We start from the raw sequence: 22,966 nt of genomic DNA, 5'->3' as shown, positions 1-22,966 counted from the left end.
TCTCCCAGGAGGATGGTGTATCTAACTTTCAGTGTAGGACAGTAGTCCCTTCTCCACAGCCTCTCCGCTCGCCTAAGAGCAAGCTTCTTCTCCTTTAACTCCTCGTTAAACCAACGATTGGATTCGTTGGGATGTCTGGTTGATATCCGACGTAAGGGAGCTACCAAGTCGCATCCCATGGCGAGCCAGGTGTTAAGGGTGGCGGCTTGGGATGAGGAGGAGAGGCCTGTCAACTTAGGCGAGGAGTCCAGTAGGGAGGATGACAAGGACCGGAGGTCAACACGACCCCAGTTACGTGCCCAGGTGTTTTTGGCTAATGGAACTTTCACCACTGACCTGTAATAGAGGGAAAAGGCAACTAAAAAGTGATCCGACCACGGACAAGGGGAAACAGAGATGGATGAAATAGAGCAATTGAGGGACCAGACCTGGTCCAACACATGACCATGTTTATGTGTGAGAACCTGGACATGGGAAACCAAGTTCAAGGCCAAAAGAAGTTCAGAGAACTGTTTAGAAGAGGTACATTCTTGGGCGTCAGTAGGCCAGTAATTAAAGTCCCCAAGTACAAGGACCGAGGCATAATTGACCACTAAGGTGGCCAAAAGATCCTGTATGGAGGGCAAAAATGAAGGCGACAGCTGGGGCGGACGATATACCAATAAACAGGTAAGAGGGGGAGATAAAGTAGGGAAAGAAACTACAAGATGATCTGTGGGCGTAATCGGGGGAGATGGGAGTAGTTGCATGTTAAGGTCAGACCGGGCAATGATGCCACTCCACCCCCCGCCTTGCCAGCGGACGATCTGAGCTTAGGGCAACATAGGATGGGGGAAGGGTAGCCAATAGAGAGGGCAGGGACGATTCGCTAAACTAAGTCTCGGTCAGAAATAATATATCTGGCTTCTGTACCTCAAGCAGGACAAACAGGTCCTGGCAATGCCTAACCGCCGACCTCGTATTAAGTATAAAAATGGATAAAGGGCAGAGTGGCGAGGCATTAAGGCCGGAAGGCGGCTGAGTCGAGCAACTAATAGAAGGGGCCAGGTGGGCAGGGACTGGCTCGTGAGTAGAGGGGCTTAGACCAAAAGATGCAATATCAGCAATAGAGGCATCCGCCAGGGGCCACTGGCCCTGTAATGCCACGAGGTCATTGGCAGAATAGATGAATCGGCGGGCATAAGGACGTGCCCCTAGCCCCGTCTGGCCGCGGACGGGCGCAGACGGGCTTGCCTTAGGCGCGCCACCGGCGCGCCCGCTGCGCTCGTCCGCTGCGCTTCCGAAAACACATTGCCAATTGTAGGCTTTCCCACGCGAGCACTGGACCGCTAACTCCGGCCAGGCTCGTGGGACACCCCTCCCCAAGATGGCGGCTCGCCCTCTCCTCTCGGCCCCGAGAGACCGGCTGGAATTCACGAGGGAGGGCAATGGAGGAGCGGGGGTGTTAGTGGGACCCTGCACAACAAAAAGCAGGTTAGTGCACTTTAAAATAACAATTTCGGCAAATTCGCCGTTTTTTAAGAAAATACAGTGGAGTAAAATCACACACTCCCACCACGTAGCAGCTCTCCAGCACAGTGACCGGGACCCTCCAAACTGACCCCAGGCGCTGCCACCAGCCTGAGAATCAGCTCGGAGCCCCTGGTCAGTTGGTCCAATTGAAGGCTTTCCCACGCGAGCACTGGACCGCTAACTCCGGCCAGGCTCGTGGGACACCCCTCCCCAAGATGGCGGTTCGCCCTCTCCTCTCGGCCCCGAGAGACCGGCTGGAATTCACGAGGGAGGGCAATGGAGGAGCGGGGGTGTTAGTGGGACCCTGCACAACAAAAAGAAGGTTAGTGCACTTTAAAATAACAATTTCAGCAAATTCGCCGTTTTTTAAGAAAATACAGTGGAATAAAATCACACACTCCCACCATGTAGCAGCTCTCCAGCACAGTGACCGGGACCCTCCAAACCGACCCCAGGCGCTCACTATGAATGAATTAATGAATGAATGAATTAATTAATTAATTATTACACTCTTTTATAGCGCATGGCTACCCTGAGGCATCCCAGCGCTGTAATGCCAGCCCCTTACTAGGCTGTATGCCAGCCCCTTACTAGGTTTTGTGCTCATTCCTCCAGAGATTATACCACAAGTGCCCAGATAACCCAAGGCCCTGTTGTGACAATCTTATCCTATCTTACCCTGTCTCTGACAAATCCCCCATCTATCTGATTTACCTTTTTTGACACACCACAGTGCAGAATATCGAAAAAAGTGTAGCATCAAAATTTGAATGTATACAAGAGGAAGTTACAACAACTACGTCAGGACATTTATTGAGTCCTATTGAGAAAAAAACATGCTGCTTTTTTAATGCAGGAAAAAATATTTTTTGTGGGAGTCTCGTTCCTCTATAATAGCAGGAAGTTTAGGGGTGATTCAATCTTTTTCCTCATTGGAAAGGGATGTATTCCAGTCATTAACTTCCATAAATCTCTTTCTGCAGGGCGAGAAACGATCAGAGAGGACTTTCTGATTTTTGCATTTGTGAGCGCTGTTCACACACTAACAAGCCTAGCTACTCCATGTAATTCCCACTATCCATGTACATGGGAATTATTCCCAAGTAATTGTACTCTGTTGTGGGGTATAAATGGTGACATAAATGGATTTACTACTGCTATATAAGAAAATCACCCGCCATTTACAGCAATTCCAACCTGCAACTGGACCTTACAGACCTCGCAAAACGCTTCCCATCTTATACTAGTGCTGAACACATGGACCCTCATCTCCCCAGAAGAAATCTCTGTCACTATGAAGTCCATCCACTCAGGGGCCAAAGGCACCCCTGCTCCAACCATGCCTACTTCAGAGGACTGCAACTCATCAAAGCCATGTTCACACCCATTCTGAATGACTCCACCTCTTACACTACCTTTGCAGATGTTTGGAAAAACGTGACTGTCCTTCCATTGCAGAAGAAACCCTCTGCAGACCCTTCAACACTCGCCAACTACCCATCAATCTCCCTGCTATTATTCCCGGCAACAGTTATCAACAGACACCTTGTAGAATACTTTAATGACCACCAGTTCCTCGACACCACTCAGCCTGTTTTCAGACCCAACCTCAGCATGGAAACTGTCCTCATCACTGTCACGGGTGACATCTGCATGACTCTGAACAGAGAAGACACAGCAGCCTCAACCTCCTGGACCTCTCTGCAATGTTTGACTCAGACTCCCACTCATCCTCATCTAACACCTACACAACATCAGAATACAAGGACATGCACTCTGATGGATCTGCTCTTCCTGACAAAAAGGCCTCAGTCACTCAGCCTGGCTTCATAAATCCTGGATGCTCGCGACCTCATCTGCAAAGTTATGCAAGGATTCTCCCTGAGCCAGACCATCTTCAATGCATATGTGATCCATCAAGCCAGCATCATCCGCTCTCACAACATCAACCTCTCTCTTACACTGATGACACAAAAGTCATTCTTTCCCATGGGTATATCCAGATAAGATGCTCAGTACCTGGATAAAGTTCATTCCCTGCATGACTGAAATCGCCCACTGGATGATGACACAGTTTCTAAAGCTGAACACCAACAAGACTGAAGTTTAGATCTTTAGGAAGAACACATCGCCGTGAGACTAAACCTGGTGGCCAACAAAGCTAGGACTGACACACTGGCCCACCATCCATGCAAGAACCTCTGGATCATCACCGACAGCAAACTCAAAATGATGTTGTCACCACTGTATGCTTCCATACTGAGGAAGATTTTAAATATCACTCCCAATAAGCACCCGCAAAACCATCAAGCATACCCTGGTTACAAGCAAGCTGGACTACAGGAACACCCTCTATGTCAGGATCAACAAAAGACTCACCAGAAGGTTGCAGACCATTCAGACCTTGGTGGGCAGAATCACTCTCAACCTCCCATGTCGGACTCACCTCACACCGGACTTGAATGAGCTCCACTGGCTCCCCATTTACAAACAAGCACATTTCAAACTCCTCACCCATACTTTCAAGGCACTAACACTGACTAGACATACCTCAATAATCACATCTGCTTTCACAGACCTTCCATACACGTCCACTCACCTGGACTTCTACTTGTACAAATTCCATGCTCACGGAAAACCAGACTTGGTAGTTGAGCCTTTTCGTCCATCGCTCCCAAAGCGTGGAATGACCTACCTCTACACCTGAGAAAATCATCCTCACTGCTTGAATTTCACAAGGAGCTGAAGACATGGCTTTTTGAGCAGTCCCTCAAGGTGATAGGTGTGGCAAGACACCTGCTCAACACCATGATACCCTCACGGGTGATATTGCGCTCTACAAATCTTCATAACATAGCAGAACTACTTTACAGAGCAGACATTCATCCAGACATTTTCAGTCACAAAAGTGTTTTTACAACCAAAAATGCCTTTGTAACTTAGGCCCATTGACTTTGCATGGCGGAAAACACTGCACTGTTGGTTTGGCCACATTGAAGACGGGAGACTGTACAACAAAGGGACTCCAGGTCCCAGGGGGCCATAGGAGACGCGGCACCTGCATCGCATTGCCCGTACCATCAGCGCTAAAAGCAGCTTGCTGCTCCCGCTTCGCGGGAGCCGCTGCATTGTTGGTTTGGCCACATTGAAGACCGGAGACTGTACAGCAAAGGGCCACAGGAGACGCCGCACCTGCATCCTATTGCATGCGGGCTGTTAAAGTGCACCATCATTAACGCTGAGCGGCACGCGCATGCGCCGGGCGAAGCCTAGGCCAAGGTCGGGCCCGTTTGAGCCCGTTGGAGACCGGCGGAGGCCGGGTTGGGCCCCCGTCTGAACCCTGTGCCTTAAGGTTAGTGATTATAAGATTGCTGCACATTTGTTCCGCATCTCCACTTGACGTCCATGATATCGGCCTTGGCTGCAGGGGTGTTTATAAATTTGTGATGTCCATTAGAGGAGCTAATGGGAGGAACTCTACTACTAGCGGGTCAGTGGTGGGGACACTGGACCAGTTCTTAATCAGAGCAACATCGGTTTTGGAGCATGAAATCAAATTAACTGAACAACGTTTATTGTTGGACCCCTTGGTAGCCAAACGTTCATCCCTGGGTGTGTTAATGCATGCAAGGTCACCTGAGCAAGCTTTAGTTCCGATCATTGATCATTTGGCCCCCACAGGAGTGCCAGTCAGCCATTGCAGGACCTATTGAATCCAGCAAATTCAGTAAATACTTCCTGTTCCTTGGACTCTGTAACAACGACCTTGCATACCGAAACTGCAACTAAGAAGTCTGCTAGTGTTTCATCTTCCAGAACTTTAACCAGGTCTGCTTGTAGTTCTTTGCTGCAAGCAGTGACCCAGGTGCGAGAGCCAGCAGCAAAGAGAAAGCGGGGATGGGGTCCCCAGAGAAACAAAAACGCTAAAATCCAAAAACCTACGAGGACTGGAATGATGGAAATAATAGAAGTTCAAACAACACCGGAAACCTGTCCTCTGTCCCATATGGACGGCACGATTGCTCCAAATTTTGGTCATGTCCAACAAACCCAAAGTGGAGCGGATTTTTGGGTTAGAAAGGAGGCGTTATTGTCTAGATCATTTTTACCTCTCCTGGAAAGACTCCCTTCATTGGAGGAAAGGCTTCTAAACTATGAGACACTATATGCTTCTGATCATGTTAATATTGCTAACCCGAGGGGGATTTACAATGGGCCTTCTGAAACAATGGCAAAAGTATTGTGTATCCCTTATGCGCCCCCCTAGCTCATCTCTTCCAGTCTTGTCCAACCTGCCTCCAGCCTCTTGTAGTGGGAGTGTCGAGGCTCCCACTACTATACATTCTGCTAGTATGCCACGTGGGGAGGTAGTTAATACTGAGAATGCGAATAGAGTGATATTGACTGAGGGGGAGGGTTGTTTGGCATCTGAAACCATGTATAAATAAAACTCAAGCCTCACACACAAGCTTGTTGAATCAGGGTGTAAAGAAACCAAGCTTGCAAAGTATAGACTTACCACCTTGCATCGCCTCCGTATGTTGTTGTATTAGCTGGGGTACCTGCGTTGGATCATGGTAAGGAGGAGTCGTACTTCGACCTCAAAAACATATGTATCCACTGGTTAAATACTAACAGGCCACTTCCACCGCAGGTACACAGTGAAATTCTATTTGCCCGTAGAGTCAACTGGGTGGACCAAAGAACAAAACATATTGAGGGCGACTGTATCCTGATTAATTTTAGGGACAGGCGGGTGGTAGAACACATATGCCATTCGAAGCTGTCGCGGTCCTTTACCCGAATACAGTCTCTCCCTTTAACTTATTTTTATCCTCCCACTCCCTTCCAGTCACCTGCCGAGGGAAGGAGTGGGCTATGGGGAAATTGGGCAAGAAGGGACTTGAGAGTGCAGGCAGGTAGTCCCTATAATGGGCACAGCATTTACGACACCACCCTACCAGTTACTTTCCCTGTAAGCAAAAGATATAGTGTTTTAGACCAGGTTGATTGACTAATCACCAGAAGCCATTATCTAACTCCTGAGGTCCAACAGCTAGACACTAACACTTCCGGTGAGGGGGTTGTGGCCCTTGAGCAGTCACTATTACCAAATAGGGAAGTGGCGATCAAGACATCGTCTACGGATTTGATTGATAAAGGTTGCGCATTTCTGGGCAGGGTGACGATTAACTCCACTGGGACTCTCTGTGGGAAACTCACTCCCTTATATCAGGTTAAAGAAGCCCAAGGGCAGCAGGTAGATGAGGTTCCTGAATATCTGGTGAAGATGGGTAATGATTTGGACTTAAGAGAGAATCCTAATGGTTAGACGCTTTCCTTCTCGAGGATATTGTTGAAACTATTGCTTGCAACAATGAGGAAGAGCTGCTCGTGTATCATGAGATAGGGGATCCTATTTTAGATCCACAGAGTAATAAGGTAACATCAGCACAGGGGCTAAAGATGCTCTCTTGGAATATTGCAAAATGGATCTCCCCGATTGGGATGAGTTCATGGATACCCATGAGATCTGCCTTTTTCAGGTAACATGGGCTTTGAAGCCCATGCATAGAGTGGGGTTTGTTACATAGTGTAAAGCAGCAGTACAGGGTGTAAGGGGAAGGCCTTCGGGGGAGTGGGTATCTGGGTTGGCGTCCATCTAGACTGTGCAGTTAGGATGATTGAAACTCACTGCCCTGATATCCTTTGTATTATTCTCTCCCTCATTAATTTTTTTAAAGATAGCTATTATTAACGTCTATTCCCGTCTGGATAGGCATGGCCAAACATCGCAGGCGTTGGACCACCTATCCTCCCTCCTTTTGACACTGCCTGATGGAGTTGTTCTCATCATTGGTGGGGATTTTAATTGCCACTTTGAACCCTTGAATGCTCTACCTGATTTTGTCACGAGTGATGAGGATTCCTCGTGGGGAATCCCAAACTGCATCCACTACCCAGTGAGGGTCTGGACACCCCTAGCCCTGCAATTGACCACTCTTACTCTCAGCCATTCCTTGAAAGCATGTAATAGTCGCCTATCTGCCAATAACCCAGGGAAATATACCTTGGTAGGATTGCCCAATCCTCCGCAATAGATTATGTTCTGGTCAATGTGGAGGTGTGGCATAGGATTGTGAACTTTCTGGTGCAGCCACGCGCCAAAAGTGATCACAATCCGTTGGTTGTTACCCTGGAGTGGGGCATTCGGCAGAGGGACAGGTTCCGACCATCCCCCCCACCTGCACTGCTTGTTGTTGATGGAGGTAGAAGAATTCGATGGGGCACTTTTTTGCAATCCCCAGAGGCGAAGGCTTCTTTGTATGAATCCATTATACCCTTTTTAGCTAAGGCAAGTACAATCGTAGGTAGCAACAGTGCCACAGACTTGATAGAAGCGATGGGGGAAAACCATGTGGCTATGGTTAATACCCTAGCTCCGTTTTCTTTTAGCACATCAACCCATAAAAAGAATATTAAGAGAACCAATAATCTTTGGTACAATAGGGCATGTGGAGAGGTAATGAGCGCCCTGTTGATCCATTTATGACAGGGTGACACTGTACGTATAAGGGAGGCCATAGCATCTTTAAAAACAATTATTTTAGAAGCAAAAGCAGAATGGGAAATTGACAGATGGCAGGCTATTAAGAAAGCCCTAGAAGATAAAGACTCCAGAGGGTTTTGGAACTTGGTAAAGAACGGAACACCGGAGGGCAGGAATGCCATTGAACCAAACCTTGCGGAGGAGGTCTGGCGCTCCCATTTTGAAACTTTGTGTTCCAAACCTCAAACTGGAGTCATTGCGATGGGGCTGCCCACCATTGACCTTATTTTGGTACCGCAGGTTGATATAACCTCCTGCTAATTGGTTGAGGTCACTGTGGCACTGTCCAAAATTCTCCCTAACAAACCACCTGGACTGGATAGGATCCCTAGCGACTTGTTTAAATCTGAATTGGTGGCCTGGGGCCCGTATCTGCAGTGCCTATTTAATGCAATTCTCCGAGTTCTGACACCCCCGTAACCGTGGGCAGGTGCAGAGATCATTCCCAATTATAAAAAAGGCTCCCCCATAGAACCGGCAAATTACAGGCCTATCAGCCTCATTGATGTCAATCAAAAGATTTTTGCTCGAGTTCTTTTGGGAAGACTGAAGAGTTGGATGGACGACCATAATATACTTACTACCCTGCAAGTGGGCTTTAGGTCTAAAACCTCCACTATAGACCAGTTGTTCAGACTTCAGCTAATCTATTGGAAAACTATACTGTTGGAGGGAGTTTCTCTCTATCTAACGTTTGTAATAGAGACCAATTGTGGGACTTATTGCTTGAAATGGGGGCCCCAGTTTATCTTTGCCAACAGCTTAAACGCTTGCATGAAGGGACATTTGACAAAATAGGATTTGGGAAAAGTGGGAACATTTCTGTCCCATTCCCTGTAGAGAAGGGAGTGAGACAAGGTTGTGTGCTCGCACCAACTCTTTTCTCCCTCTTCTTAAATGGGCTTATAAATTACCTTTTAGCTGTTAGGGACATAGATTCGCCAAAACTTGCTAACCGCAGAATACCAGCTTTAATGTTTGCGGACGTCACGCTGCTCCTATCTAAAACACCTATGTGGATGCAGCGTATCTTAGATGAATTTAGCTCGTTTTGCAAAAAAAGGAACCTGGAGGTCAATATCTTGAAAACAAAGTATATGGTCTTCCATGCCGATTCTACCAACTTCCCCCACCCCAAAATTGATTCTAGACCTCTAGAAAGGGTGCCTGTTTTTGATTATTTGGGTCTTACTTTGAATGAGAGAATGGAATGGGGGCCACAGATTTTTAAGGCGAATCTAAAACTAACCCAAGCGAGCGGTGGCATTTTAAAAGCTGTGCTGTTAAAGTCATTGGCCCACCTGCAGAAATATATAAGGTCCAGACTAGGGCAGCTTCCTTATATGGTGCAGAACTTTGGGGTCATTGACCAGCTAACACCATAACTGTGACAGAAAATAATTTTCTAAGGCAACTCTAGGGTTTACCCCAGAGCACTCCTCTAATCCCATTGAGGATGGACTTGAGAATTGTTCCCATTGCTGACATGATTACCTCTCGTCCACTACTCTATTGGCGTTGGTTATGGAGTACGCCAGAGTTGGTGGATTATAGAGAGGAACTGAAGTTGGTTATGTCAATTCTGGGGGCGGGAAAGATCCCTTGGCTGTCATTTATTCGGGAAACTCTTTGTAAATTAAGGAGAAATGATCTGTGGCTTGCACCTGAGGAGACTTGTTCTGTCACTTCCAAACAATCACTAACCACTGCCTTGAAGGAATTTAGATTGACAATAATCATGCAATCAACTGAGTCATCTAGTTTAACCTCCAGGTTTTTGGATATAAAATTGCATTATACCCTGGAGCCCGCTCTGTTCCTGATACAACCTCTTGTAGCTAAGAAATTGTTTGTTCAATTTAGGCACGGGACGCTCCCCCTTTTTGCATTCACTAATAGGTGGGTGGGAGCTAATACACCTTTATGTCCCGGGTGCAATGAGACAGAAGAGACGGAGATCCATGTGATTTTTTTTTTTTGCCTAGCATACCATACGGCTAGATCTAAATGGATTCTCCAACTTTGCAAGAACCTAGGAACAAGAAACTACAGAGAGGTCTATAGACTTCTAAAGCATGAAACGCACCCAGTTGTTGTTGTTGCTATAGCAAAATTTCTATTTGCAATGTGGTGCAAGCGCAAACATTTAGTGAGATGCTTGGATTGAGTACTAGATGGTGTTGCTTTTCTACTGATCAATTTCCTGATTTTAAAAGGTATTAATTGATGTTAAAAAATGTTAACTCCCCTGTTAGCTTATTTATTTTCTTAAATCAAAATTTTTAGCATTTTATGATGGTATTTTTCCATTCTGATTTTAAAGATTATCTATTAGAGATGCCCGATTCTCCCCAACTGTCACCAAGGGTTAATTTGTAGCGGGGTAGTCTCCCTCTCCACACTGTTTAGTCTTTGACATTAAGGGTCCAAATGTGAGAGAGTAACCATTGTAATTGTTCTTATATTGTATAATGCTATTTTAACCTGTGACATTTTTTTTTCTTAATCATGTGATTTCTTATTGTGCTTTTATGGCAGTATTGCCGAAATAAAGTTTTTTTTAACTGGACGATAAACACCACCGCTTTTTTCTCTGCAGATCTAGATCATGGGGTGGTGTCACATAGTAGGCAGGGATGGTAGGCAGTTCAGCCGCCCATAGAGAATGTCTGCTTAGTAGGACACGATTTTGCGTTCATCTATGGTTAGAGGGGGGACTTCATAGCAGCTGCCTGGTGTTTTCTATTCCAGCAACCCGTACCTGTTATAGGGCTGCTAGAGGAAGTGAGGAGAGCAGCAAACACAATCAAAGAGTTAATTTCAAATTAAAGGTAATTGCCTTGGCACGAATAAATAAGATGCAGCGTGCAATATTCAATAATGGCTTGAATAATAATATTAAGGCCATTGTTTTTGAATCGAGAAGTCTTATCATGGAAAAAGTATTATTCCAAGCCAAATTAGACTCTGTCTGTTGGGATGTTTTCCCTAACCTCAGTAAGTGCTCTGCACAGTGGAACATGCAGTGTTAATCCGCTCACTAAAATCCATTATTTATCATGGTTCCTGCTGTTCAAACAACAGAGGCCCAAGCCAGAGCTGTACTCAGGCAGTGCACCTTCCTCCAGGACGTGCCGGTAATTAAATGGGATTACACAGAACCGGTAGTCATTAGAGAGCAACCTGGAACTCTATAACGATAAGACTAATAGAGATTAGCGAGATTAAGGGAGAGCTTGTCAAGAACAAAAGTTTGCCAATGCAATGTCAAAAAGAAATGAGAAGCTGATACACTTGTACTAAAAGATTTATTAAGTGTTGGCTTGCTGCATAAAACATATTTGTTTGCCCGCATTCTAGAACTTGTGATGAGATATTCCCACTGGCTTCAGTAGTCAATATCTATTAGTGGAAAATATACAGTAATGCCTTTTATATATAGGGTAGAGCTGAGATCAAATTTGAAAATGTTCCTCAATTTCCTACCATTCTTGTTTCCCTGAGCAGGAACACAGTGGGAAATAGAAGATGTGTTACATAGGGCACAATGATGCCCTGTCTTCTGAGCTTTACTTGTTTTTGAATTTTGACCAATATGCACTTTAAAGCACCTCCTTCAGTTTTATCACTTTAAGGGTATGTGCAGTGGCAGATTACATGAGAACCGGGTTTCACGGCTGACATCACAAGAGTGAATACTGTCCTCTTTGCACTGTAAATCAACAGGCAGCATTGCTCTCAGTCGCATTGCTGAATGACACATTCGGATTCTGAAAGTAAAGAGTGTGTTGTATTGACCTTAAGAATTATACACATCTAGTTTCATGTATTTTGTTTATGTTAGATTGATACAAATAACTAACTTTTATTTTACAAAACAGGACCATATGTTTGAGTTTCTGTTTTAGCAGTAAGCCATTTCTTTGGTTAACAAACATTTAGAAAACATCAGTAAAAAAATAGGCTTTTATCATCCCTACTGTTTAAGACACCTGCATCATCTTCATTTCAGGAAAAACATAATGATATGACATTTATGTTCCTCCGAACTTTATTTCAGGAGCAATGCCTCACAGATGAAAGTTGTTACCTGTGTAGTCCAGGTACACCTCACTGGCACAGATTGCACTCAAAAGTCTCATCGGTATTACTCACTGGAAAGCAGCGTCTGGTGTCAGGGAAGAGTGGTTGGTGGGGGGGGAAGTAAGGTACCGGGAAAAGGGGGATTGGGAGAGGGATTGCGGTAAGAGACACAACAACACCAAAAATAGAAAAAACAATAAAAAAGTGTTGCATGCCGCCCACCGCATCGCAATGTTCCGCTCCTCTTCGCTGCAGGTACAGGCTCCCAGACTCCCCTGTGGCCAATCATGACACTGCTTTCACACTGCATGAGAGCAGCATCAGGATTGGCCTGAGCGCCTTTATTTTGTGCTCCCAGAAAGAATGGCAACCTGTGCCTGCTATCTCCAACCTGGCAACACAACTCGGGTTGGAGACAGCTCAGTGCACATGTTGATTTGGCCATCCTGAGACGGCTGGCAAAACTGACATGCACACTGACAACAGTGTCCTCCCGTTGTCACCGTTACCCTAATGGCTCTGCCCCAAAAGACCTGGGAAGGAAAAATATAACGATAATAAACATGGTTTATAATGGCGTGGCGAGGCTCATCCGCCATAGTGGAGGAGTTGCTGCTGTTCCTGGATCATAAGAGAGATCTAACAAGGAATCAGCTATCCTATAATATATGGGGAAATGCTCATAGGCCAATTATATCGAAGGTGGATTCATTTCAGAAGATTGAGACTCGTGACAACTCTTCCCAGAAGAAACACCACTGCCAATATTGTTCTACTGCTAGTGGTGTAGCTGGGCCTTTTTCCGCCTGTGGTGGTCCCTGCTGTGGCCTGCCCATGGCGACCTTATGTAAGAGAGGGAGGGTGCTGGCGATTTCTGTGATGCCCGCAGGTAAGAGTAGGGGGAGAGGCTGCCGCCCTCAAACCTTGTGCCGCCCCGGGCGGACCGCCCCCCTCTTGGTACGCCACTGCCTGCTGCATGCTTTCTACCCTGTAGACGAGCTCTCATTGAATGTATTGGGAAACTCGACAGAATAGCTGAAACATTTTTTTTATAACAAGGTCATTTTTATTGTTTTCCAAAGAAGGTTTGCAAAATAGCAATGAAAAGGTATGCAAAGTGCACTGTATGTTTTCGTTTCATATAGGAATGAGAGACTAGATCTCAAGGTAATAATTCGAAGAGGAGACAAAAGAAACAAGCATTTACAATGCAATGGTTTCGCCTTTGGAAAAGTTAAAGCTATTGGCATTGTAAATGACAAAATTTGTATTTATGTGTTGGTTTTGAAAACGGATAAATAAATGGCATTGTCATTTACATTGCCATTAGCTTAATCTCTGCAGTCACTCTGCAGCCACTCTGCACTCCCTAGCACTCCCTAGTCACTCTGCACTCCCTAGCATTCTGCAGTCACTCTGCACTCCCTAGCCCTCCCTAGCAGTCACTCTGCAGTCCCTAGCACTCCCTAGCACTCTGCAGACACTCTGCACTCTCTAGCACTCCCTAGCACTCTGCAACCACTCTGCACTCCCTAGCACTCTGCAGTCACTCTGCACTCCCTAGCACACCCTAGCACTCTGCAGTCACTCTGCAATCCCTAGCACTCCCTAGTCACTCTGCACTCCCTAGCACTCTGCACTCCCTAGCAGTCCCTAGTCACTCTGCACTCCCTAGTCACTCTGCACTCCCTAGCACACCCTAGCTCTCCCTAGCACTCTGCAGTCACTCTGCACTCCCTAGCACTCCCTAGCACTCTGCAGTCACTCTGCACTCCCTAGCACTCTCTAGTCACTCTGCACTCCCTGGCACTCCCTAGTCACTCTGCACTCCCTAGCACTCTGCACTCCCTAGCAGTCCCTAGTCACTCTGTACTCCTTAGTCACTCTGCACTCCCTAGCACTCCATAGCTCTCCCTAGCACTCTGCAGTCACTCTGCACTCCCTAGCACTCCCTAGCACTCCCGAGCACTCTGCAGTCACTCTGCACTCCCTAGCACTCCCTAGTCACTCTGCACTCCCTAGCACTCCCTAGTCACTCTGCACTCCCTAGCACTCCACAGTCACTCTGCACTCCCTAGTCACTCTGCACTCCCTAGCACTCTGCACTCCCTAGTCACTCTGCACTCCCTAGTCACTCTGCACTCCCTAGTCACTCTGCACTCCCTAGCACTCTGCTCTCCCTAGTCACTCTGCACTCCCTAGTCACTCTGCACTCCCTAGTCACTCTGCACTCCCTAGTCACTACTCTGCACTCACCACTCTCTACTCTGCACTCTCTACTCTGCACTCTCTACTCTTCACTCTCTACTCTGCACACTCACTTTGCACTCTGCACTCACACTCTGCACTCACTAGTCTGCCCACTCACTACTGTGCACTCACTACTCTGCACTCACTACTCTGCACTCTGCACTCTACACACTCACTCTGCACTCTCACTCTGCACTCTACACACTGCACAAAGATCCGTTACTATTAAAATAAAATAAAACGATGTGTAAAAAATTATATGAAGTAATCTTCCTCAAGTTTTTCTAGCACCCGATTCTCTCCCTTCCTTCCCCCTTCTAGCTCCCCACCTCACCTTCTGCCCACACTTTTTCAGATTATGCTGTGAATGGGTGCAAGTATTTATTTTACTTAATGCAGTTTTATATAGCGTAAACTTTTCTAGCACCCGATTCTCTCCCTTCCTTCCCCCTTCTAGCTCCCCACCTCACCTTCTGCCCACACTTTTTCAGATTATGCTGTGAATGGGCGCAAGTATTTATTTTACTTAATGCAGTTTTATATAGCGTAAACTTTACCCAAAGTTGACAGACCGCTTTACAATAGAACCAAGTAAATTACATAACTTCATTTTACAGTGTTTAAGAAGACGCAAACACACTGCAGACTGTGTTTAATAACGTGGCTGCTGTGTGGCGTCTTAATTACAAGCTCCCTTGCGCCGCCCCTACGTCACTTTTGTCCATGTTTAAAAGTGACACACTGGCGGTGGAAGGGGCTTGTAAGTAAGCCCCTCAGTGTTATTCTCCCCAAAGCATGTGACAACTCCAGGCACCGACACAACCACAGTTATGTATCATAGATTATATATCGATTATATACTATGCATTACAATTACACAATAAGATATCGCCGCACAGGGCGAGCTGTGAGGGGATCTGGGTGGAGGGACAAAGGGAATGAGGGATGGCGGGCAAAAAGAGATGGGGTGAAGGAGGGACGAGGGGGTCGTAGGGAGGGGGGTGGGGCGCCAAGGACGGATGATGGACGTGGTATACAAGTACGAGGGAGGGATAGAGTTATTGGGTGTAGGGATAGGGAGGGTCGTAGGAAGTTGGTACAAAGGGAAGGGGCCGAAATGGAAGGGGGGAGACAAGGGAGGAGATGAAGATAAGAAACGGCAGGAGAGCTGAAGGGAGGGAGCCGGACAAGCTGGCTGCAGAGGGAAGAATGGCTGAGTGAAACCGGGTAGTGGAGAGAAGGAGGGACGAAGTGAAGGAGATGTGAGAAGGATAGGATGAGAGTGTTGGAAGGGAGCCTGGCTGAGGCCTGGCAGGGGCTGGAGCTGAATAACAGACGGGATGCAGCGGGGGTCTGTGTGGAGTGATGGAGGGGTAGGTGAGGCGAAGGGTCGTGAACTGATGGTGGGAAGAAGGGGCACCAGAGGAGAAGACGGACTCAGGAGAGACAGGCAGGGAGGAGGAAATGAAGGGGAGGTGGACTGAGAGATTGGGGTAACTGGAAGGCGTCTTGGAATGAAGGTTTGGCAAGTATAGAGCCGAGACAAGAGTGAAGGAATGGGTGAAAGGGGCTTAGGGGGTCGTGGTAGATGACACTCGGGAGGGGTGGTGTTCGAGGTGATGTAGAAATGACCACACATCATTGATAGGCCGGTGCAGACGAAAGAGGCATATCTATGTGTGAGCAAAATGCAGACATAGAAAACCTGCCGGACATGTCATCATGGACATCCACAAAAGCGGTGAGCAGGGTTGCACTATGCACACGAGTACACATTGTGATTATTTTGCTGTTCTATATAGCGCAAACTCGACCCGAAAGTATCAGTGAGCTGTACGCGAGCACCAGTTGCATTATGGACGGACACAATCATTTTTAGGCAGGGGTAGATAAAGTGATTTGTCCAGAAACACAGGATGTCGAGGTTGCCAAGACTCGAACGCGGATCCCCAGCTTCAGAGTCGGCCATTCCAGCCCTTAAGTCACGAGAATGGATGCGCTGCGTCTCTGCGGGCCGTTCACAGAAGCTAGAGCCAGTGTTTGTGCGCAGCAAGCTACATAGATACATCAAAAGACAGTGGGAGGGGGGGCGGGAACGGATGAAACAAGGAAAGGCACGGACAGCGGGAGGGAGGGCAGGAAAGGCACGGACAGTGGGAGAGGGGCGGGAAAGGCACGGACACCGGGAGGGGGGGCGGGAAAGGCACGGACAGCCGGAGGGAGGGCGGGAAAGGCATGATCAGCTGGAGTGGCGTGCCCACCTGGACCTGGACTTCCTCCGGCGGCGGTCGTCCGCAGAATGACCAAACGAAACATGGACTACAAAAAAAATAAACCCCGCCCACCGCCGCATGACGATCAGAAAAGGGTGGAGAGGGAAGAAATTGCGGGAACGCCCACGAATCTGGTCCTGCCATGACGGACAGATCTCTGTTCCAATGGCTAGCCTCCATTTATGGAGCTCGCCAATGGAACAGAGGGCGGATTCCCAAGCCACATAGTTATTCTCATTAGGTTTTCGCCTGCGCGAAAAGCTGCGCAGTGCGCAGCTTTCACTTAGGCAAAACCTAAAAAGTAAACAAATTCCCCCGAACATTTCCACTCCCCTCAACTTGCCTTTCTGGCCCTAGGTAGATGTAACCGTTCAAGTGCTAATGAAGCATAGTATCAGCTGTAAACAGAGAGTGGTGGACGCATTGCACGTTTCTAGTGGTGCTAGAAGAAATACATTTGCATTAAACTGCTGTTAGCAGTCACTGTCATCAAACCTTCGAATAGCGGGAGGCGTCAAATGAAATTGAGAGCTTTTAGCCTCGGCGGGTAAGCCCTCACTGGGTGGCCTTCTGATAGGAAAAGGATAGGTTGGCAGCACAATTCACACTTTGCGTTGTACTCACCGTTGTTCCAAGAGAGTTCTTCCTATGCCAAAGGTGGCCAGCGCCAGGCAGACCACTGAGCGATGGCTGGGGGTTCTTTTGTTTCCCATGCAGGCTCGATGGTTGTTTTCATTGCACCCAGACAGTTCCAAATTATGAGTCTGTCCTCCTTTGTCTGATATCGTAATTCTTGTGGTGTCACTCCCAATATGATGAATGATAAGTCGTCTGGTACTGGATGTCCCAGTATTATTTTAAGGTTTTTCTAAACTTCTCCACAGAAGTGTTTGATCTCAGGGAATGACCATCATATATGTAACTTATCTCCCAAATGTCCACATTCTCGTCCACAGAGTTGCCTCACCCTGGGGAAGAACGTAGGCAACTTGGTGGGGTCCATGTACTAATCGTAAAGCATTTTGTAGAGAGTTTTCTTGCCCAGTACACTATGTGAATTTTTATTAAGGGTGAGCCATACTTGTGTCCATTGTCGATCTATAAGTGCCGTCCCCAGTATGGCATGCCACTTGGCTTTATGTGGGTGTGTAGGTGAGAAGAGGTGATCTTTAAGAAGCAGATGGTATAATGAGAAGATGGCCCCTGTAGAACCTGTGAGGCATTTGGTATGCTGCTCCATTTGGGTGGGGCCTCTTGTCGCAGCATCTTTTATTGTTGGGTGGGATTTTCAATGTCTGATTTGAGCGTAGCAAAGTTGCACATGTTCCCCCATGTGAAAATTATTTTCACAAACAAGCAATGTCGTTATGGTACTCTTAGAATACATTTACTTTTTTCGGAGTTTCATATAACGCAAACTTGACCCGTAGGTATCAGAGTGCTTTACGTGAGCACCAGTTGCGTAGATAAATGTGAAAATGAGATCTGGGATCTGTTTTCCAGGTTCTCAATTTCCCTGCAATTGCTTCGTTTTGCACATGAAGTGAGGTACATTTGTCCATTAGGGTATAACTTTAAAGCTTGATACCTCCTCCACTCTAGATCCCATGGAATATACATTGGATCGAAGTGCAGCAATTTTTCCCCCAGATCTGACTTCAACAGAGAGAGCTCCCAGGCAATATGTCCTCCCTGAGGTTTCTTGCAGTTCAGTTCAAACTGATCGCAAGCTGGCTAGAAGATCGGCCTTCAGAAAAGCTATTTTATACAGCTTTTTATTACTTGGTCCCCCACGTAGGCCTTTGTTGCCCCTTGTGAAGCCTGGACAGCAGCGTAGAAGCCCGTTACCTTCTTCTGGGTTTGCTCCTTCATGGGACATGGGCTGCCTGTAATGCTTACAGGGATGGAGAGAGGCTTCAGTGAGTGCATTTTTTTGCACACTCAGTGTCAGGAGTCGCATGCTCAGTCTGTACCCCACTACCATTTGGTTTCTCATTGCCCCTTGCCACCTTCGCACCATGCTGCTGCCCAAGACCAGTCAGTGCCTTGTTGCCCCTTGCCACCCTCACACCTTACTGCATCTTTACAATTTGGAGGCTCATTAGCCCTTCACCACCTCAGGTGTCCTTTAATAAGAATCTCAGCCCTCGGCACTGCCAGGCAATGCAATCAATATCCTTGAAGTGCACTTTGTAATGACCTTGTTGTGCACTGACATGTGCTGACTGAACATGTAAATGACAGTGTTACTAGTGCTACATGTGATGGCTAAATATAAATCACACTGGTACTTAAGCTACACGCCCTCAACTATGAGTATTAGCTCCTGCAAACATAAAAGTTTGTTGACCTCTCTTGAGAGTTTAGCAAACCTCAGCTGACATCTTGGGTGCAGCTTTGGACAGCTTGGTATTCAAGCCATGCCCAAGCCTGACTCAATAGCTTTCTTTTCCTACTGCATCGCGTCTTACCGGTTCCTTCGGGCGTGGAGGACTTCTCTCCTGCATCTCAACGCATCCCATCTCTGCATTGCTCACTGCACCTTGCATCTGGACACCTGCTTCTGAAAGGCAAAACAAGAACAGTAAGTCAGTAAGTGCTTACCAATGCAAGATACAGCTGTAAAGAGCAATTATTTACATATACTGCAGAGCTAACCCTCGCATGGAATTTTACCAGAACATTAACTCAAGAAGTGTTACTTAACCCACTCTTGTGACAAAGAACTATTGCATTTCTCGAACTTTTAACAGAGAAATGTTACATTTCTAAACCTTGGGATATTGCCATAAACCTACTACAGAAAAAAATAGTGTAAAGAAAACACCAAGGTTTCAAATACTCGAGTGAAAGAGAACACAACGTGGAGAAGTGTAACTCAATGGTTAGAGCGGCAGACCCTGATGCAGAGGTCTGGCCCGGGACTAGGGTTCAATTCCCGCCTCGGCGGTTCTTTGGCTCAATTTCCCCGGACCTGATAATTCTCGCCTCGGTGCCTATTCTAATCATGGGTCCAACTCTGGGCAGTAGCTTGCTTAATCTCCACAATGACCACACAACGCTAGGATGCCTGGCTTCACCTTGGGGGTGACCAGGAGAGGGCACTTCACAGGGAAAGGGGTCCTCAGCGGTATTCGTACAAGCGCCGAGATGCCTCATGGTGATTTGTGCACTATACAAGTACCACTACTTTACATTTACATAGCTATGCGAGTTTAGATGTTTATGTTGCACACTGTGAAAGCACGTTGTTGGATACATACTGCACACTGTGAGAGTGCATACAGTCAAAACTATATGGCATAATTATTCAGTGTTGTATGTGTTTGTACCATTTACACTTTTCTTTTTAGGGCGAGCAGACCTAAAAGCAGGCGGAGCCTGCTTTGTCTGCGAAGACAACTGTTGTCGGCGTGTTAGAAGGAATCTGAGACGGAGCTCAAGCACGAGCGTCGTGGTCTCAGATTCCTCCTCGGGGCCGCGCACAGCACCACACACGCATGCGCATACACAGAGACACACACCACACTCACGCATGCGCACATACACAGCCATACACAGGCACACACTGCATACACACACGCAGACCCACACGCACACACACAGACACATTCGAACACACACAGACACACGCGCGTACACCCCCCTCCCCTCCCACTCACCGGGCTCTTTCGGGCTGGTCGGGCACTCACCGGGCTGTTGCTGGGCATCGGGCTCCTCTCTGCGGCAGTCTCCTCACGGCACCAGGGGACAGGACTTCACTTCCGGGGCTCCCTCCAGCACCTGGGAGCCCTGCAACACTCTGGCTGTTGGCAGTCCCGGGACTCTCCTCAACTCATGGGAGCCCCGGGCTGCGGAGAGGCCATCTTCACTTCTTCCTCGGTGTCGGTGGGCGGGACTTCCTGCCGGATTGCAGGCCCCGCCCCCGTCTCGGCCAAAAGTGCCTGACTTCCGGTTTTCACGGAGCAGGGCTGCGGCGGTGATTTCTTTTGGGGGCAAGAGGGGTAAGCACCCTCGAATTAAAATATAATTATATTTCCTTCTTGTGTCGCTTGTTTTTAATGCAATCTAACATTGTTAGTAGACAGGGCTTGTTTTTTATATTGCCGCGTTTATCTTCAACAATGGCTGACAACGCACCTTCCATTTCTCTGGCTCGGCTTGTTTTTTAAAGCAGCCCCACACGCCTGATGTTTCACTGCTCGGAAGAGGCGGCATGCGATGCGAGGGGCAGTAGTATATGTCAACCTTTTTCTTTTTTCTTTTTCAATATGGCGGCCTGGTGCATTTCTGTTAACACAGTCAACAATGCCGCCGGTACTTAACGACCCCCATCCAGGACACCGCACTTTAACATGAGCGCCACACACTTAGCAGCATTCCAGCTCTTTTAGTACTCGGCACAGCAGGTGCCCTCATTTTCACACTTTATTTCTACATCCTTTTTTACCCCTCCCATATCTGGATTGTCAGTAGTGGGTCCACAAATAAGGCTGCCACTGTGCTTGTAACTCTCTTATTTATCTTCCGTTTCCCACCGATATCAGTGCCAGGGGGCTGCAAATGAGAGCATCGTTCATGCCTGATCAGAATGACTCGCAGACTGAGGTGAGACGAGTGAGCGGCTTCCAGCAGTACAGCCCTTAGGCTCTAACGTCAGTGCCTTCTACGTAGGCAGGTTATTACTGCGAGTGTGTTAAAGGCTGAGCATAGCGTGTAGCTTTGAAGCTACTGTGCGACTGTCATGACTTGGAGTTGTGCTTTGGGGGTTCCTTCCAGAAGAGCCCCTCCAATGCCATCCTGTCTGCACCTCAACTTGTACGCTAGGTCCTTTTTGGCCTCTTCTTTTCAGTCCAAGGTGTGAATGTTGTTGCCCCACCTCTGCTGTGGATTGGCAGTTCCGTATCATTGCCATCGGATGGGGCTTTCTTTTACACTTCATATGAAGTAGCAGGATTACGGAACCCGGAAAGCCTATGCAGAATGGCACCACTAAAGCCGACTCTAAAAAGAGCCTTCGTCCCCCCTGCCCCAGGGTCGTCCTCACACCGAGAGCGGAAGCGGACCAAAGTGGTGGTGAAAATTGCGCTTTGTGTAAAGTAAAAAAACCTTAGCGCCCGGGGAGCCCCCGGGTCTTTCAATGACCATATGCAGTGGTGTGTGTGCCATTCCATGCTGGGGAATCACTGAGGGGGGGAAGGGCTGGCTGTTGGTTTTCAATGGGTTTTTTTGTTATCTTTTTATGGGAGACAAATGCGCATTTGAAAAGCTGCTCACTGGTCACACAGTTGCTCCTTTTTAGACACAGTGGGACGTTTCTAGAACAAGCATTGAAAATGCAATAATTCTTGCATATGATTAAGTTAAAGCCATTTGCTTTGCTAATGGTATTGTATAGCAAAGCAAATGGCTTTTTTCTTTTCTTGGTCCATTTTTCTTTCTTTTTTTCCTTATTTGTAATATCAATACATCCAAGTCACGTAAATACAAAACATGTTGCATTACAAATGCTATAGGTGTCACATTTGCGAAAGTTATAACTATTGGCATTGTAAATGACAAAGCTATTAATTTAGCTATTTTAAAAAATAACCCATAAATAAAAAAAAAATCATTTATAAGACCAATAGCTCAAACTTTCCTAATGCGAGCCCTATTGCATTTCCAATGCTTGGTTTGATAGCGGCCTGAAGGGTCCATCCTCTCATGCTTTGAGTCAGAGAAGTAATCTGATTCCCTAAAGATACCATCACGTCTGTTGCCTTAATAGCATGCTCTAATAAGTCCTGAATGATGGGCCACTTAGAAGAGGGGTGGGTGGAACTTGCAGAGTTTCAGAATTCCGCTTAGTTACCTAAAAAACTCTGCGAGATTCTGTGGATTTCCGCGAGTGGCCTAATTCAGTCCGTCCAGCTGCTTGGCTCATTGTTAGTGCCGGGATCTTGTCCGGCACTGTAAAATTGGTCCAAATGGCACCATGTGGTGTCCCAAATGGTGCTGCTTCTTTCTGCTGCTCTAGTCGATTCTTTACTCGAGTGTCAGCTTTCTCAACGCGAGCGGCAGCTTTTTTAATGCTAGCGGTAGCGACCTGCCATGATCGACTACATTGAGAAGTCTCGCTGGAGGCGGTCTAGCATTCTGAATGTTGGCGAGCCACATGTGAGAAAATACTCCTCTACTCAGCAATTGGCAGCGTTTTTCTGGAGCCTATAGTGCACTGTCTGAATACATGGATAAG

Source organism: Lissotriton vulgaris, chromosome 11, assembly GCF_964263255.1.
Source record: "Lissotriton vulgaris chromosome 11, aLisVul1.2, whole genome shotgun sequence".
Classification (NCBI taxonomy): Eukaryota; Metazoa; Chordata; class Amphibia; order Caudata; family Salamandridae; genus Lissotriton; species Lissotriton vulgaris.
Note: the sequence above shows the minus strand (reverse complement) of the source record.